The sequence below is a fragment of the Rhynchophorus ferrugineus genome, unplaced genomic scaffold (genome assembly GCF_030347505.1).
Source record: "Rhynchophorus ferrugineus isolate W39M unplaced genomic scaffold, kcgeb_rfMv2 rfM1, whole genome shotgun sequence".
Taxonomy (NCBI): domain Eukaryota; kingdom Metazoa; phylum Arthropoda; class Insecta; order Coleoptera; family Curculionidae; genus Rhynchophorus; species Rhynchophorus ferrugineus.
The window spans coordinates 79,934,845-79,953,514 of NW_027472580.1; the positions used below are offsets into that span (position 1 = coordinate 79,934,845).

General features: G+C 30.7%; 1 protein-coding gene across 2 annotated transcripts in view; it reads left to right on the plus strand.

Moving 5' to 3' along the window:
* The window catches only part of LOC143190722 (xaa-Pro aminopeptidase ApepP), a 94,398-nt gene that overhangs the window by 51,485 nt on the left and 24,243 nt on the right, over positions 1-18,670 (plus strand). Inside the window, exon 2 of one of the 2 annotated variants that reach the window (XM_076395255.1) lies at positions 6,763-6,821. The exons of the other annotated variant lie outside the window; for it this stretch is intronic. The gene's annotated coding sequence lies outside the window, so the exon portion shown is untranslated. The remainder of the gene's footprint in view (positions 1-6,762; positions 6,822-18,670) is intronic. 2 annotated transcript variants of the gene reach the window in all.

Genomic DNA, 18,670 nt, shown 5'->3' on the forward strand with positions numbered 1-18,670 from the left:
AAGTTAATATTAATAATTTATTTTATATCCCAAGCTTTATTATCAATTTTTAATTTTTTTTTTGTAGAAAGAAATAGATGTCCTATCAGTAATTTTATAATATAATAAATAATGCTTATTAAACCTTGGTGTTACTCATAAATTTAATTCAGAATATTTACATCCGTCTACATATCATAGTTATTAGCTTAAATAAGTTTTTAATAAATAGTGTTTAAATCTTTTCAGTTTTTTATAGAATGGTAGAGAGAAAAGGGCGCAATATTTGATTTCTCGAATTGAATTTCTTTAGATTCTGAATATCGGCGTACATGTTTTTCTATGAATTTGCTTTTTTTAAAAGTACATCTGGAATATTCAATGGTTAATCTAACAATGTCTGGTTTGTCCTGTAAATTGAAACGTTGACAATTAATAAATGTAATAATTAGAACTGAAAGAAAGCTGATAATTTTGAACAAAAATCAATGGTTATAAATATCAATAATCATTAAAATAATTTTCGTTATATATAACAAAAAATAATGTGATTTGTTAAATAATATAATACATAAAATATTCGTATTTACATGTTATTTTTATCTGGAAAATACAGCTACTGAAACATATAGCTCCTTAATCTTCTGTTGTCCTAGTAGGAAACTGTAATGTCATCCTGAAATTCCTGAAAAATCTTCTGGATAATTTCGTTCTCCTCGTCTATTTTTAAAACCTTATTCGTCTAGTGCCATCTCGCTCTCCCTTCCTCTCTTTCTCTTTCTAGATGTAATAATAGGTTGTGACTCTATTGCAATACAATGCTTATAAACATATTATAAAAAACAAATATTATTAACAAAATAATGACAATAACAAAATAATTTTAATAATATTACTTACATACAGATCATTTTTTAAAATGTCTGATAGATTTGTAAAAAACAAAATGCCTGAAAAGTAAAGAAATTTCGTTTATTCCTTTCACCCCCTACAATTTCTGTGGCGCTATTCCAAGGAATCTTTAAGAAGAGACGACCCTTACGCAAACTACAAGGCCTCTAGCTTTTCTCTGTCATCTCTTTCTGAAGAGTTGAAGTAAAAATAATCTCTTTCCGCAGTACTATTATACAAAAACGCACCTGCTGCTTGCTTGCTGGTGACCTCCGTTGTTACCTCGACGCAATCGTGACCAGCTTGGACGTAAGGTTGGGCGAGTTCTTGCAGATGACGTCAACAACCTAACAGGGTAACAGAAAGCTAAACGTAGTAAAAGTACAAGAAACAAGGGCTCGAAAGAAATATATACACTTGTTAAGTAATTTTGAATTGGTGTATTTTGTTCGTCTAAAGTTTTAAAATGGTACGATTTATTCAGCTATTATGATAATAAAAATTACAAAAATCTAAAAAAGTTATATTTACTTGATTTATTATTCCATTGAATTATTCCATAATCTGTTTGAAATCTAATTTTAAAATCTAATTTTAAAAGATATTTAGTTAAACACAATTATACAATTATCAATTTTAATTCAAACCTTCTGGCAAAAGATGGTTTTCGCAGTGAAATACGGTTGACATAATTGATAATTTTATTTGGGTAAAAAGCCATGAATGGTCAACAACGAACTTTGTATAAACAGTACATCCAAACAAAAAAGGGATAATCAGTAGGACTGATATATGATGAATATGGAAATTGAAGAACACATGCCAATGGTTAAGCATATTTTTTTCCACTATTCAGTATAATCTGAGAAACTTTTGATTAACTGTAACAATTTCACAAAACTTTAACAGCTCATAAAACAATATAACTTTCATAATCCATAAAAAAATCAGCAAATAAATATTATATTATTAATACTTCTTTCAGTTTGTCAGTTCGTTGTTGATTATTGATGGTTTATACCCAAATAAAATTATCAATTATACCAACCGTCAAATATAATTTCATTGGAGTATAATACTTTTAATTTATTATTGCAACTTATCTCATTTTTCTTCTAGTCAAAATGATTTATGATTAGAATTTATTAATCGAAATTTTATTCAACTTGAGTAATGCCTTCATCTATTTTTAAACATCTCTTAAGAATAAATATCAGTTTTGCTAAGGAATATCTAAAAAATTTTAAGTAAATAAAATTGACTTAATGACTTCATTAATGAAGTGCACGTTTGGCGACGCACCTGTATTAATTAATCTGCCTGCCATTCTTCTAAAATAAATCAACGAGGTTATAAAGTTCGATCAAAATATCTTAATTTAGTAATTAATAAAAAAAATTACTACATAACGTCAACGATTTAAAAGTATTTATCCAATGAAACAAACATTTGGTGTAGTTATAGCAACCTAACAATTTAGTGATTATTTAAACGAATACATGAAAATGAATGTGCTTCTGCTATTACGAATTAGATACCAAATAATGTATGCTAGGGATCTTAATTTTAACGGTATGAGAGCAGAAATGAAATGCGATTTCTAAGTTAGTCTTTAATATTATTCAAATTATTATTTACTAATAATATATCGATAAAAATTCTTTTACTGAAGGATTTTTTTTAGTTTTTACTACAATATTGTTACTAAAAATTTACAAGTTAGTCTAAAATGCACCGAAGAGTCAATCTTGACGATAACTACTTACTTAAATCATTAGATAATAATTTAAGCAGTAATTTATTTCACTGAAACGCTAGCACGAAAATATTTAATAGTTGCGATGTAACATCTATCATTTGGGTCTGTTGTTGATATTTGTAAAATAATTCATTCCAATCTATATTTTGATCTGGAGTTTTTTTAACATTCTTAAAGTTGACACGAAAAAATGAAATTATTTTCTAATTGCCGTCATGGGCAACAAAGCTCGAATTAAGCGCTTTAAGTTTTGATGTCCTACTTTATCCGAAAAAGCTTCAATAAATATTAATTTTAAAGTAGAAGAAATGTAGTCGAGGGAAAACATTGTCATTTAACAAAATATTTGTATTAAGTATCATTATTTAAGTTAGATAAATATCAAAATATACTACGCTTTTTATAATTTGTTTTTATACTAAAACTGTTTTGCTTCAAGTCAATTATTATTTATCCTGATAACCGTAGTTTTAATTAATCCACATTAGTAAGGTTATATATAACATTATTATATATTAAGGATATATAACATAATAATAAAATATTTTTAACAAAAATGAATCGACTTCAAAAAATAAATAAGGAACTCACTAAAAAGTAAAAAATAATTAATAATAACTAAAAAAAATATTTTAAAAATCGGTTTCTTATCATTGAAAAATGCTAAAATATAGTGGAACTTTTACTTTACAATTAAAATTAGGGTTTCATGTAAAATAGATTCGTTATTCATTTTTTATTGGCTGAAATGATTCAAAAACTATTCGAGAAAGTAATTTACTTATATTCCAACTACCTAATATTTGTCATTTTTATTTATGCTATTTCTAAGCCAGAATTTCTACATTAAAGCCTCAAAATATTAAAATCCCATAAGTAGTTTTCGAGAATAAGACTTTCAAGAAGCTTAATTTTATAAGATGTCAATGTTGTATAACCTCTTAATGGTTGTTAATGTTGTTTTCAAATATTTTTGAAAAGTATAAAAAAGTTCTTTGTCTTTCCTGTTGAATATCATTTGTTGGTTCCGTGGCTATAAATTAAATCCATGGAATATTAAAAATAGAGGTGTTTCAGTCATCGTTTACTGATTGATAATCGATATTTATACCACCGCAAAATAATTAATATATTTGAAAATTCATTAAAACTTTATAAACAGTTAGTTAGTGAATAACAGTTCAGTTAATATTTTCTGTAAATTCAGGGTTTAATTTATATTCAGTTAATTATTTTGTTTTGATAATGAACACGTATTTTCTCTATATTTATATAATAGAGAAGTAGTTTTTCGTATTTTCTTTATAATGTTGATTTCTGAATATATGAAAAAATAATCAATCTGGATATTATTTATACTAATAGATCATTCGTTTTTTCAAACAACAGTTTAATTCATCTTCTTTTGTTTTAATGGTTTACTTCATTATTCATAGATTTCTAGTAAAATAACAATAAAATAAGAGCATTAGTTCATTGTGAAATTTGATACAAATGAATAGAAGCTTAATCGGTTTCCGATAAAAAAATTATCATATATTTTAAAAATGTATGTATATTTTATACAAAAAAAAATGAAGATGTAGAATACAATTAACTTAATGACTTCCTTAAATATTATAGGATATTAAATATTAATATCAAAAAATGATGAGGTTATAACGCCCATCAATCAATCTAGTAATGAGCAAGAAAAAAAGCTATATAATATTATCAATTTAAAACATTATAAAATATATATATTTGGGGTAGTAATAGCAACTTAATAGTTTTGATATTGTTTAAATGAAGGTAAATTAATCTATAAGCTCTCTAGATGAACAATTCATGATCATTGTCGTTTGTGATTGATATGTATAGCTTCGGTTTGTTTAAAAGAGCATTTTATTTCGTCATATGTTTCTTTAATTAACTACTTCATTAAATAATGTTAAATATTAATTTATTTTTAATTTCCTTATGATTTAAAAATGATATCTGGTTAAGATTTTTTATTATTGTTATTTTCAAAGATTCAAGAACACTGGGTAAAGGTACTAAGCATCTATTATTGTTCCTATTACATGATATAAATTACCAGTAGAATATAACTTCAATAAGTGTTCTCCTGAGTGAATAATTTAAATCTGGAGTTGCTAATTGGATGGTAGAATGCATTTCAGTTTACTCGCTTTAACAGAACGTACTTTTAATTTATTAGAGGGTGAATTGAGTAAACTCAGTATATTTACGCCTGTATAGCATATGGTAGTATAATAGAGGTACAGAAATACCTTGTCATCTAAGATAATATTAAAAACATGTACTAGTTAATAATATATTACAATGAACTTGACTTCTTTATAATAAAACTCATATAATATTAAAGAAATACTAGACATAGTTCAGAAATAGTATATTTGTGATTCCAAACACCAAAACTGTAAAAACTATTAATGAGTAAACACCAAAATTGATTAAAGTTGAAATGGTTATGTACTTGTTCATAATCGAACAAATTAATTTTAAAATTACTAGTATACATCACATCTAGTAACTATCCCCAATGTGTTTGCCAAAAATTACAATATGTATTAGAGTGATTCGACAAATCAATGTACGTGAACAGTACAGGCGACGTCAGACGCATATAAGGTGAAAAAAATCGAGTTTCGAATCTTATGTTGACGATGTTATGGTGCCTTTATCATGATATTCCCGGGCATTAATGCCAACAACGATATCTTGGAAATAGAAAAAATACTAAATTAGAGAATACAATTGTAACCGGCAAGGCAAAAAATATAAAAAAGAACAAATACACGGGTCTGCGTGAATTCGATAGCCTATATTACAGATATATATTTTTAGCTTTTATTTGTTATTATTATAAAATCCACTGAATTTACCGGATTACTTCAATGATTTTTTTAAAACATAAAATAACTTGACAGTCATCGAACATAATAGACGTATATGATAGATCCTCTCAAGAAAGCTGGAAGGTTTATATATAGCTAGAAGCTAAAAAAAGATTATAGAGGACGGACAAAATAATATGAATACCTGACATATACACAACACTTATTTATTAATAAGGCTATTGATTTTAAAACAGTTGCAATTCTTTGAGGAATAGATTCATAGTTTTCAACGGAATGTTGTTGCATTCTTGTACCCAAACATACTCCTATTGCTTCAGTGATGTTGGAGATGAGAATCTACTCCTCACTCTGTGGTCCAAAACTCCTCATAATGGTTTGTTGAGGTCTGGCGATTGTGTTGGCCATTGCTTGTCGGGATTGTTTGATGATATTCTGATGTTCTTCAAACGAGGACTGAATCCTTTTGGCTGTGTGTATGGTTGTGGCATTACCATCTTAGAATATGGCGGTGTTTGCCAGCAATACGCTGGTCATCTAATCTTCACTTAATTAAGATATTCATTCGCAGTAATCCGACCAATGATGTAAATGAGAGGACCAGCTAAATACCGCGATATTGTTGCCCAAATCATTCCCCCTCCTTCGTCATTCTCATAGAGAAATTTTGGAGAAATGTTTCGTGACGTCCAACATGTAGATGCTAAGAGCCGCGGCGGGATCTGATTGGTTGCTATTTTATATGGTTTGTTTATTTATTTTGTACGCCATTTTTAATGTCTTATATAGAGAACAGTGTAGTTAGCTTTTTATAACTTTTAGAGATTAAATTATTATTTTATTTTATTAGTATATGCAAGTCGGTAGTTGAAATGCATTCTCGTTCTAGGAAGTGTTGTGTGCTCGGATGCACAGATCAGAACACACAATCATCGTGCAATGTATCATCGTTTTCTGTTAAAAAAGTACCCAGCGATTTTGAGGAAATCGGTAGAAAACATTAAAAATACTAAACTGGTTGTGTTAAATTTGAAACATATTTATGACCGTTACCGCGTGTGTGATTGACATTTTTGCGATACATTTAAACTTTCCTTTAACTACTTATGAACAATGATGATGGTGAAAATAATACCACGAGCCCAGAATATGTACAAATGGATCAAAATCAAAATGATATAGGAGATAGAACATTAATTTATAAACTGTCTTACTAAACTTATTACTTAAATTTGCCTTGTAGTGCCTATTTCCATCGTTCTATCGTTCCAGGCCCACAACCAGGGCAGGTTCGAAGCAAGTGTCATGGACATTTGAACAAACTCCAGAAGGTAATGGTAAAGTTTCTAAATTTAGTCAGTACCCCCCCCCCCTTTCTGCTCATTCTTACCGTTAATTACGTGACACTTTCACTTCGGTGCCAGATGTTCCTATAAGAGCAAACAAAGTGTTACGTTGTACCTCTCAGGTTATTTAGTAAAACTTTTGAAAAAATAAATTAACTATGATTTTTGTTTACATATAATTATGAATAAATCAGTAGACCCACAAATTGAGACTGATTCTATAGAGGCAAGGCAATATCTCGTGCCCCAAACTCTAATAAAATTGCTTTATTAATCTGTCGGTAGGTTTTTGAGCTATCTCTTCTATTTTATTCCGCGATATTGCCACGTCGATAATATAACAAAATTTTTGTCAAAAGTTTAAATAAAAAGTAAATTTAAAACCCTTCAGAAACCTTTCAGATAAAATATTAAAAGTACTAACAAGGTGTGCTATATACTTTTGAGTAAAACAGTTGCACAGAATATTAAGAGGGAAAGAGTCAAAGTTTGTTTTCAGTATAAGAAAACAAAAAGACAGAATAAATACAAAAACTCTAATAGATCATATTAAATTGATGGCACTAAACAAATATGAAAAAGGAAAAAGACGGAAGCATTTTACATACAAAGAATTTTTACATATTATATTTATATTTAATTGAATTTTATTTCAGAAAAAAATAGTTTTTTATTTAAATTTCATTGATCAATTAAACATGACGTCAAGGCTGTCACGTGCCAAACATTACTAATGAGCCAATCAAATGTCTTCACAGTAAAATATTTTTCTTTCAGGTGCCTATAATTGAGATTTAAATTGACGAGTCAAATTACTGGAATGGCTAATTATGACGCCCTCTGGATGTTGGGCAAAGCAAAACTTTGCGCCAGAGTCCCCTGTTGAGTTGCACCTCTATTACTCTATGGTTATGCTTGAGATTAGGAAGCAGGCAGTTCGGATCAAATCGAAATATACCCGGCCATCTATAGGGAACAATATAAACGATGGATCACAGGACCATACCACATCATCAAGTGTCCAGATTTTATAATGGTTGTACCACTTCTTTCGCAGCTTAGTATTGGCTTCTGTTACGAAGGGTTTCTCAATCGCAGCCTTTCTATGAATGTTAGCGGGTTTAGTAGCACATCCACCGTACTTTTTTTTGTCGAAATGGTCTTAACTTAAGTGTGAAAATCATCTGGCCTCAAGAGTTTTTAATGTTCGTGGATCTTTGTCATTTAACTTTGAGTTTTGTCCACTATTCGTCCTCGTCGATTATGTTTTACCGTGTTTTGTGTTAAATTATTCAGCTGTTTTCGGCAGAGATAATTTGTCTTATTTCAAAGTCTGAAAGATCACACATTTCACCAGTCGCTTGTTTTAACCACGTCGCAGAATAAAATGCATATATAATACACTGAAATGTAACTTACAAGACTTGGCATGTAACCTGAGCAATGCATTACACGTCGCATGAACATGAAGGCAGTGTTGACAACATGCAACAAGATGTACTATATTGCATATGTTTTGTCAATTCCCTAAATCATAAAAAAACTTAAATAATTATAGTTTATCTAATAAAAAAGCCAATGCATGTCCTCACAAATTATGATATATTAAGAAATTTGATATACATCTAACAACAGGGTCGACCAGTACCAACACAAATCGAATTTTAGAAACTTTTAACTTATTTGATTTTTGACTTTTGACTCTTTTTGACCAGGGGACTTTAGCAAATAAAATGAGAAGCATAAATGGTCCGAATCAAAACGAATTTTACATTTTTACAAACTGCATTGGCAATATATTGGACGTCATCTATGACGTACATTAGTTGTTTGGAAAGGACTATAGTTTTTTCTGAGACATTTTTTGAATGGCCCTCGTATTTATTTATGTCAATACCCAAATAGAAACCAAATTATTATTAATTAACGATCTAATATTTACTATTTAAAATTTAATTAAATTATTATTTAATTAAAATATAAAAACTCAATTTTAAAAATTAATTAGTAACAGTTTGAAAATGAAACCATATTAATTAATTTCAAAAATATAATTTCATTTTACCATCTGAAGTCGAAAGCCTCGAGTAAAAACAACAAACCACGTAATCTTTGGCCTTTTTTGTACGTTCGTATGAAATTTTAAATCGCCCGGCCAACCTGCAGCGCGGACAAAAGCCGTTGTTCCGTTTGGGGCCCCTTCGGGATGAACGCGGGATTCTCCCTTAGCAGGACTGCAGAATACGGATGGGGTATGAACCACAGGCGGCTGCCGATAAGGGGTAACGACGGTTAGACGACGACAGCAAGTTTCCCAGATGGCCAGCGACCGCCTGTTTAACCACAAAACGCGATACCAGCCGGTCGAATTTTCGATAACAGAAAAAATATTGTTATGCGACGATAGCGGTTTGTTGATCGTGTGAATTTGTTTACGTACGCACTGATGCATTCAGGTTCAGTGTTGTTTATCAGTTTAAACCACCGTGCCACTGAGAACTAAGGCATATACACGAATATAGTTCGACAAAGTGGATCAACACAGTCTAATTTGAAGAACGTATTCAGATTTAATTGTCCAGTATTACTACGTCATTTTGCATTTTAAATTTATATAAAAAATATATGTAGTTTTCGAGAAATATATTCAAAAAGAAGTGAATTTTTCAGAGTATATAGATAGTATAACCCCTTAATGTACAATACGAGTATTACCATGACGAATTAAACTTCAGCGTTGGTGTTGATTTATTAAAAGTCCTTTGCAACTCATCTTTGAATGTTTTTCGAAAGCATAAAACAATGTTCCTGGGCTGTCTTGTCGGATATCATATGTTGGCTCTGTAGCTAGATATTAGTTAAATGGAATAATAAAAATAGAGATGGCGAAATCACCGTTTACTTGTTGATCATCGATATTTATACCACCACAAAATGATTATATTCATCATTCCAAAATTTTCAGACGTATATAAACAGTTAGTAAAGATAATACGAAGAGTGAATAAGTATTATATACTGAAGCATTATATATTGAAGGTTATTGAGCTAATTTTTATATTCAGTTATTTATTTTGTTTTGGTGACAGAAATATGAATATTCCAGTAGCGATTAATGTGTTAGTTGTGTTAGTTGTGTTAGTTGGATCTATTTTAGCTGAGTTTGAGATACATTCTACCGTCTAGACCGTACCGTATCTATCTAAAATTTCATGTTTTATATTTTTTAATTGATTTAGATATGCATTATTTCATTCAGGTTCAGTGCGTATTAATATACCACGGATAACTTTGACATATGACAATATGCAAATGAATATTTTGCGGAAATAGTTCGACAAAGCGAAACAACACGGTCTAATTTTTTGACACTTAAAATTAGGTTTCACATGACATAAATATTATTGAATTATTGTATTTTTATAAGAGATGGGTTTATAATTTTCGCTATTTTACTTACACTCTGGTCCGCAATCACTAACTAAGTGGGAAAAACTTTATCTTAAAGTATTGAAAACTTTCATCATGTTTGTTCATCAATAAAGTTCTTCATGCGATCTGGTTTTTATTAATTGAGAAAATTTGTATAGTATAATCAAAATATGTTCCATCATATTCCAATTTTTGTGCCATCATAACGATACTCTGTAGGAAAATAATATTTGGTAGTTATCCGTTTTCGCATTTCTTAAAAATCTCTCTACATGGATCTGCTCAAGATGGAAAAGTAGGTGTTATGACTATTAAAATTAGATTTCACTACACTCGAAGACTTTTGTTTTCAAAAACACGTCATAATTTTTGAAGCCGGCTTGGTTAGCGCAGTGGTAAAGGTGACGGGACGGCCCTCCTACTGTTGTGATAGTCGCGGGTTCGAATCCCGCTGGGGCATGGTCGAAAATTTATGTTTGTGGTTGTTTAACATTTGTGATTGTCCTTAGGGAAGAGTGCAAAATCCGACAAGGAAAATGATCCTTGATCACGCCAGTAATCAGACTGAGTAAGACCGGATGTCTTCTGGGATGATTTCTAAGCTTACTCGCCAGTCGGTAGGCTGGCGCCGAGGACCGTTGTTCGGAGTCCACCCCAAACTGTAGGTCCAGTCTAGATAAATCCTCGTTGGGGGTTATACAGATCTATTTTAGCTTAAGTTAATGAGTTTCAGATATATGATATATGACCCAAAACAAATGCCGGTAGGCGACTAAAGCAATTGTGGTTTGGTTCCCTCGCCCTACAGGGTGTAAAGTAACATAGATGAACTCAAGTTGCTGTGAATTAAACTATTCTAATGGAATTTTAGTAGAAGCTTGCATTTCAGGGTGTACAACCACCAAAGGCTGATTGCAATAGCTCAGCTCATTCATAGACTACTGAAATTTAGAGACACTAAAACTTGAAAAACCAACTGAATACAAATAGGACGATTATAACAGGGTATTACATACTTTGACAGTTTCTTCAGGGGAACATGTTCTATAGCGCGGCTAATCCGCTACGTTCTAGGAAATGGACTTGTTATCTGATAAGATGATTTCGTTTATATTAGAATAGGCGTGTCGCCGAGTGTGAACTGGCAGTGTCGTATGTGGAGTCGATTCAGTAAGTCTCCACTTCTATCTGTTCTTTTCTTCTTCTACTTTTTAAATCCTACGCATTACATAACTTATTTACTTTTAAAAAGAGGTTGTAAATCGTTTTGTACCATTTGACATAAGTTAGAACGCTTAGTTAGAAATTGTCAACAAGCTTTAAGCTTTTTTTAACAAAAATCGAGAGAGTAATCAAAATATTACCTGTTATTGCCATAAAAACACTCAAAAGTATTTTACTATTTATCATTCACAGTTTTAATCTTTTTTACCCTATTACATTAACAACCTTGAAAAGTATTGTTCCAAAATGCTACTATATTAATTTACAATATATTGTTATTTACAAAAAAACTACCAAAAAAATCATAATAAAACTATATATATATATATATATATATATATATATATATATATATATATATATATATATATATATATATATATATATATATATTGCATATAAATCTATGTAAGCTTAACCTGGGTACATTTTTGTCAAGGTCGCGGCTAGGACGACAGAGCCAGAATGTTAAAAATTAGTCGAATGAAATTAGTAGAACCAAAAGTAGTAACTAAAATACAACACTGAAACAGTCTATAGTAAACAGTAACAAAATCAGTCTGACCGAAAATAGCGACTGAAAACAGTCGACTGAAACAGTCACTGGTAAAAAGTAGCGAAATAGCAACTGAAACAATCGATAGTAAAAAGTAGTCAGTTACTAAACAGTGGATAGTTCCCAACACTAATTACTAATGAAAATTGTTTGCCTACTGTTTTTAATAAATTGCCAATAAAGGTAACCGTGATACACAATTCTGATATATTTTTCGATCTATTGCTTTGAACTTATTGTTAACGATAATTGCTTTGAATGTATTAAATATAATAATAATATTTTATGTAATATTATAAAAAATGGAAACTTATGTTAATCTTTCTACACTCAATAATGGCAAAGCATGACTCCCGTAAACTATTCTATATATCAACATGATTATGTTGAGTTATTTTTGAATACGATGATTATTATTGCGCAAATTTCTTCTGGCCCAAACATCAAATCATCAATACGTAAACACAAACTCACTCAAGCGTATATAAATAAATTCATCGATTATAATGGGTACGTAAATACTATCGATTACTTCTAGCCTCTTTGATGCGCATCGAACAGCAACCGAAACAATTTGCCAAGTTTTCGAACCGGGATAATGATCAAATTAGAAATCGACTAGATTTAATAGCAAAAACACATTTTTTTAAAATTTATTATAAACATTCATAAGCGGATAATATTGGAGCAAATAATTACGTTCTCTTCAAAGAATAAAGGTTTATTTTTAAAAGTAGTTCTTCTGCTAAACTATGTGCTGTTAACTTGATGTTGTTACGTGAATCTTTCCATTTCAATTAGTGTGTTCCAACATAAATAAACCTAGTTAAAGAAAAATATACGGTAACAAAGAATTAGCTGCTGTGAAGAAATTTGGGTTTTTTTCTGAAAACATTTTTCCAAACATTTTTTTCGAATGAAATCATAATATATCGTCAAAGAAGCTCGATTTTATGATTAGCAAGTAAATAATCATCAAGCCTGGAATAGTAACAGTAATTTTAAAAGATTCTTCTTTATTTAAATAGAATAGAACTAATGAGACTTCTACTGTTGTAAATCAAATTCTTGATTAACATAGTAAAGTTGATACTTTGCTGATTTTGACAGTATTCAAGCTTAAGTGGAGTCATCCTATCTCTTAATAATTTCTGAAAATAATCATTCACTCACAGATGTAAATGAGCGAAGTAATTAAAACACGAACCGTACTGTAGTTGATTCACCTCAAATCCACCTCTGTGACTGAAAAAAAAATAGAAAAAGCTAAGAAAGTCGTATTGGAAGATCGCCTTTAAATCATCACTGATACCGAATAGTGATCCTTATTTCCTCTTTATTTCACTCAAACAACCCCAACTCAAGTCGTCTGATGGTAGCTTCCTATTCATACTACTTCTATTACAATTTCGTGGAAAGTATTCTGAGATTATTGATACGAAAACGGCATTCGCAAAAAGAACCTAGAGATAATATATTGATTAATGAATATGAAAATTAAAAAATATACTTTGAAAAACACACTATTTTGAAGTCGGTGCCGAATCTAAACAGTTATATTAATTTAGATTTGTTTTGTTGGTAGTATAATTTTTTGTATATGTTATACAATTATATTATTATTTTTGCTTTTTTGGGCTCGACGCCGACTTTGATGAAGTCATTTCAATTTTTTTGTTAAAATATTTTATGTTTCTCTCTCTTTCTTTTCTGTTAGATATATACCCAATAAGTTACCGTTATTTCACTTAATATTACAAAGTAAAGGTGCAACCCGTATGAGGCAAAATAGGAATTAAGAAGCAGTGATTGAAATAGGTGATTTGAAAAATTTTCTGACTTAACAACAACAAAAAGTTATTATCCCCTCCGGGAATCGAACTCGCGACCTCCGTTTGGAAGCTAAAAGCTTTAACAATTACACCATAGAAGCAGTTGTCTATAATATTTCTACGAGGTCTTATATGCTGTAGTTAGTGCTTAAAAACAAACTGAATGGTGTTTGCACTGAACAGCTTCCGATTTTCTGCCAGATCAGCTCATCAATAACATTATACACAAATATCTGATTATTTTAGACAAAAATATGTGAAAACTTTGTACGTGCCTTGAAATTTGAGCTTTTCCCTCGATTTCTTCCCTTTCCCCCCAACTGATCCTGACTTAGTTCCAATGGGACCACCGCGGAAATGCACTCTTTTAAATTAATTTTGAAAATCGTTCAATAATTGATGGAGAAATCTGCGAACATACATTAAAAAAAACATAGAACCTTCTTTTTTAAAGTCGGTTAAAAATCATATGTACGTTATAGATCGAATTATGAATACTATGAACAAATAATAAGTACTTAAGTACATTTCCTTTGTCTTTTACTTTTTACTTATTACAACTATTATAACTTTTTACTTACTAATAATTTAACCACTCGTCATAAGCTTGAAGTTTGCTTTTAAATAAAAGTGAACACATTAAAAAAATTATATTTATTACAATAAAAAATTATATTTTAAACATCTTCTATAACAACATAGTAAGTAATAGATGTTTGATTTTATTCTGTACTATATACTAACATATTAACTTTGTGTTTTTTAATAATTTTTGCAATATTATTATTACAATAATTGAAACTTTAATGTTAGTTAACTAACATTAGTAAATTTTCTGGTTCACATGATATAAAGGGCAGTAGACCGTCACAATCTTCTGCGTTCCTACTAGCTTGTTGACGTCATGATCCACTTGGTCCTTCTACACAGGTGGCCGCGGCTCTGACCGGCATCGATCCGCACCTCATGCGACGTGAATGACCCTAAATGACGCGTCCTGATGACTAAAGATCGACTCAACTATACGTTGATGCACCGCATAATGATAATATATATTATATACTGCTCGACAAAAACTATAGTTAATTTGTTGTACGGTATTTAATTTAAAAGGATTTTTTTTCTATGTTCAACTGCATATTTTTTGTTATGCATGTCCGCCGATTTCTCCGTCAATTATGGACCGATTTTCGAAATTCTTTTTTTTTATTCAAAAGAGTGTAATTCCGACGTGGTTCAATTGGAATCAAGTTAGGATGTGATAACGGAATCCGGGGAAGCCTCAAATTTTAAATGTGCATATAATTTTCAGATATATTTTTATCTAAAATAATGAGATATTTGTGTATAATGTTATTGCTGAACTGATATAACGGAAGACCAGAAGTCGTTCAGTGCAAAAGCCGATCATTTTGCTTTTTAAGCACTAACCATATCATATGAAAAGCCGTAAAGTTGTTGCAGGCAACTGCTTTTATAGTATAATGGTTGGAACATTCAGTTCACACGCGGAGGTCACCGGTTCGATTCCCAGCGGGGGTAACGACTTTTTCTTGTTGCTCTAGTGTAGTTAGAACACTTGTCAAATCTGCTAGGCTATGTAGAGAACCCCGGGGCCTGAAGCGTTCCTTATTTTCAATCATTGTTCTCTATTCCTATTTTTCCTCATACGAGCTGCACCTTTAACCAATACACTGCGTAATTTATTGAGATAATATTAGTGTTGATATTATCTTATTAAAAGAGAAAAATAAAATATTTTTAACAAGAAAATTAGACCGACTTAATAATAGAAAGAATATTAATATTAGAAATAAATAAGGAACTAAAAAGTAAAAAAATAATGAAACTTAGATTTTTAACGCAAAGAAAAACATTTTAAAAGTAAAACATGTACGTAATGAGACAAACAATACAAAAATAAATATAGTTTGGTGACACATACACAAAATTAAATTACGGACAAAATAAATCTAATTTGGTGCTCGCACCGACTTCAAACCGATGAATAGGGTTAGGTAGATATAAAGTTAAAGTGCGTTTATGTAGTAAAATATAAAATAAGTGTAGTAACACGTCAATTGAAAAGTCCCCGCCATGACACATAGACGGCGCTACTAGAATTAAATCCATATGTTTTTTAGTTAGTCCTAACCCTCAAAAGACGCGTGTATAAATTTGACAACTGTCGGATCATTAGCTTGTGTGTTATAGCAATTTGAGTGAAGCAACTTGTGTTATTGTGAAAAAAATGGATAAAAAGGAATTTCGCGTGTTGATAAAATATTGCTTTTGAAGGAAAAGAATACAGTTGAAGCAAAAACGTGGCTTGACGTCGAGTTTCCGGACACTGCCCCAGGAAAATCAACCATCAAGGATTGCTATGCTAAGTTTAGACGTGGTGAAATGAGCACCGAAGACGGTGAACGCAGTAGATGCCCAAAAGAGGTTATTGCCGACGAAAACATTTAAAAAATCCACAAAATGATTTTGAATGACCGTAAATTGAAACTGAATGAAATAGCAGACACTCTAGAGATATTAATTCAACGTATGCATCATATCATTCACGAATATTTAGGGATGACAAACAAACAGCTCTTCAGAAATATAAAGCTTAAAGAATATATAAAGACTCTGTGCAAAGAAGGTGCCGCGCGAGCTCACTTTTGACCAAGAACAACGATGAGTTGATGATTCGGAGCAGTGTTTGAAGATGATCAAGCGTAATAAACCCGAGTTTTTGCATCGATATGTGACAACGGATGAAACATGGCTCCGTTATTTCACTCCGAAGTCCAATCGACAGTCATCCGAGTGGACTGCACACGATGAACCCGCTCCAAAGCGTGGGAAAACGCGACAGTCGGCTGGCAAAGTTATGGCGTCTGTATTCTGGGACGCGCATAGAATAATTTGCATTGACTACCTTGCAAAAGGAACCATTACAGCACATAACATAGTGTTATTGGACAGTATTTAAGAAAAAGGAAGTGCTGCTTCACCAAGATAATGCACCGTGTCACAAGTTAGTGAAAACGATGGCAAAAATCCTTGAATTGGGCTTCGAATTGCTTGCTCGTCCACCATGCTCCCCAGATCTGGCCCCCAGCGACTATTTCCTGTTCTCAGATCTCAAAAGAATGCTCGTTGGGAAGAAATTTTCGTCGAATGAAGAGGTGATCGCCGAAACCGAGGCCTATTTTGAAACAAAGGACAAATCTTACTACCAAAATGGTATAGAACAGCTGGGGGGTCGTTATCATTGAGTATCAGTGTATCACCCTTGAAGGGAATTATGTTGAATAAAAAAAATGTGTTTTACTACGGTAGGCCGGGGATTTTTGAATTGACCTGTTAGATAGGTTAAATAAGGTTTTTGTTTGTTTTTATTTAGTTATTACATCGACTATTATGTAGACATTTTATTTTAAAACTTTTTTCTTTGTGTTAAAATTCTAAGTTTGACTATGTTTTACTTTTTAGTGAATTCCTTATTCAATTTTTAAAGTCGTTTGAAATTTTTTGTTAAAAATATTTTATGTAATGATGATTTTGCATCGCTCACAATGCAATATAAAATGAGATATTTCTTTGCGCTAGAAAATATTTATAAAGTCATTAATACGTAATCTCATACCTCTCACTGAAGGATCATATTATAACCATTTATAGTCATTTCTTTCTAAGTTCTACGTCTTAAATATTTACTATATCTCTCACATCTGACCTATTATGATTTTGTGTTTGATTTTAATATTAATAAGACATATTCACTGTAATCTTCAATTTATTTAACATTAACTTTTTATATTTTTTTATATTAATAAAAAACAAATAACGCGATAATTTCCAATACAATTATATTGAAGTTGTTATGCGCTTACATGTATTCTGATCATTTTTTCACCTTAACACAACATTTACTGAAATAAATCTTAATTATTATGTGATTGTTATTATATAATTATTAAATAAAGATGTTATAAAAAAAATTTATTTACTTTTTATGTTAAGCTAAATAAGTACACTACATGAAAATTTTTCCTTTCCCAGCATGAAATTGGAATGATGTCAGAGAGAAGAAACCTTAAAAGTACCTTAAATTAATTGAAGATTTTATGAAAATAATTATACATTTAACGCTTTTTATACAATAATAATATTTTTTCATAGGGCAGTATATTTCTCAAGAGCTGTTAGTTTCTCTGTCTCCCTCTGTGTTCATCGCAGTTACAGTCAAGTCGTCAACCCTTGTGGATCCGTGGCGTTTACCCACGGCATATCCTCGTCGCCTGATGAAAAACTGACGTCATTTACACATTCAGCTCTCTTTCCATAGGTCTCCTGAAACCACATATACTCGTTTGTTTTTTTGTTGTGTGTTTATTTATGTTTATGTTACTCGAAGTCTATTTTTATTTACTATCATCTTCATTTATTGCGGCTTAAAAATTTTGCATTTACTAGATAATTAATTGTAAAACCTCTTAATTGTAAAACCTCGCCTGTAAAACTTCTTATTTGTACTTGCTATTACAGTGATTATATATATATATATATATATATATATATATATATATATATATATATATATATATATACCCCTAGCAAGTTGTTTACATTATATTCCTCCAATTTCTGTTACCCCAATAGGTTGTTGACATTGTTTTTGAATATATTTACCCGACTGGTTACGAAATCCCCCGCACCCCTCCATTTCCAGCACTTCAACTTTAAAATGCCATTAAAAACATATGAACACGTATTTAATTTAATTGGTCTGTTTG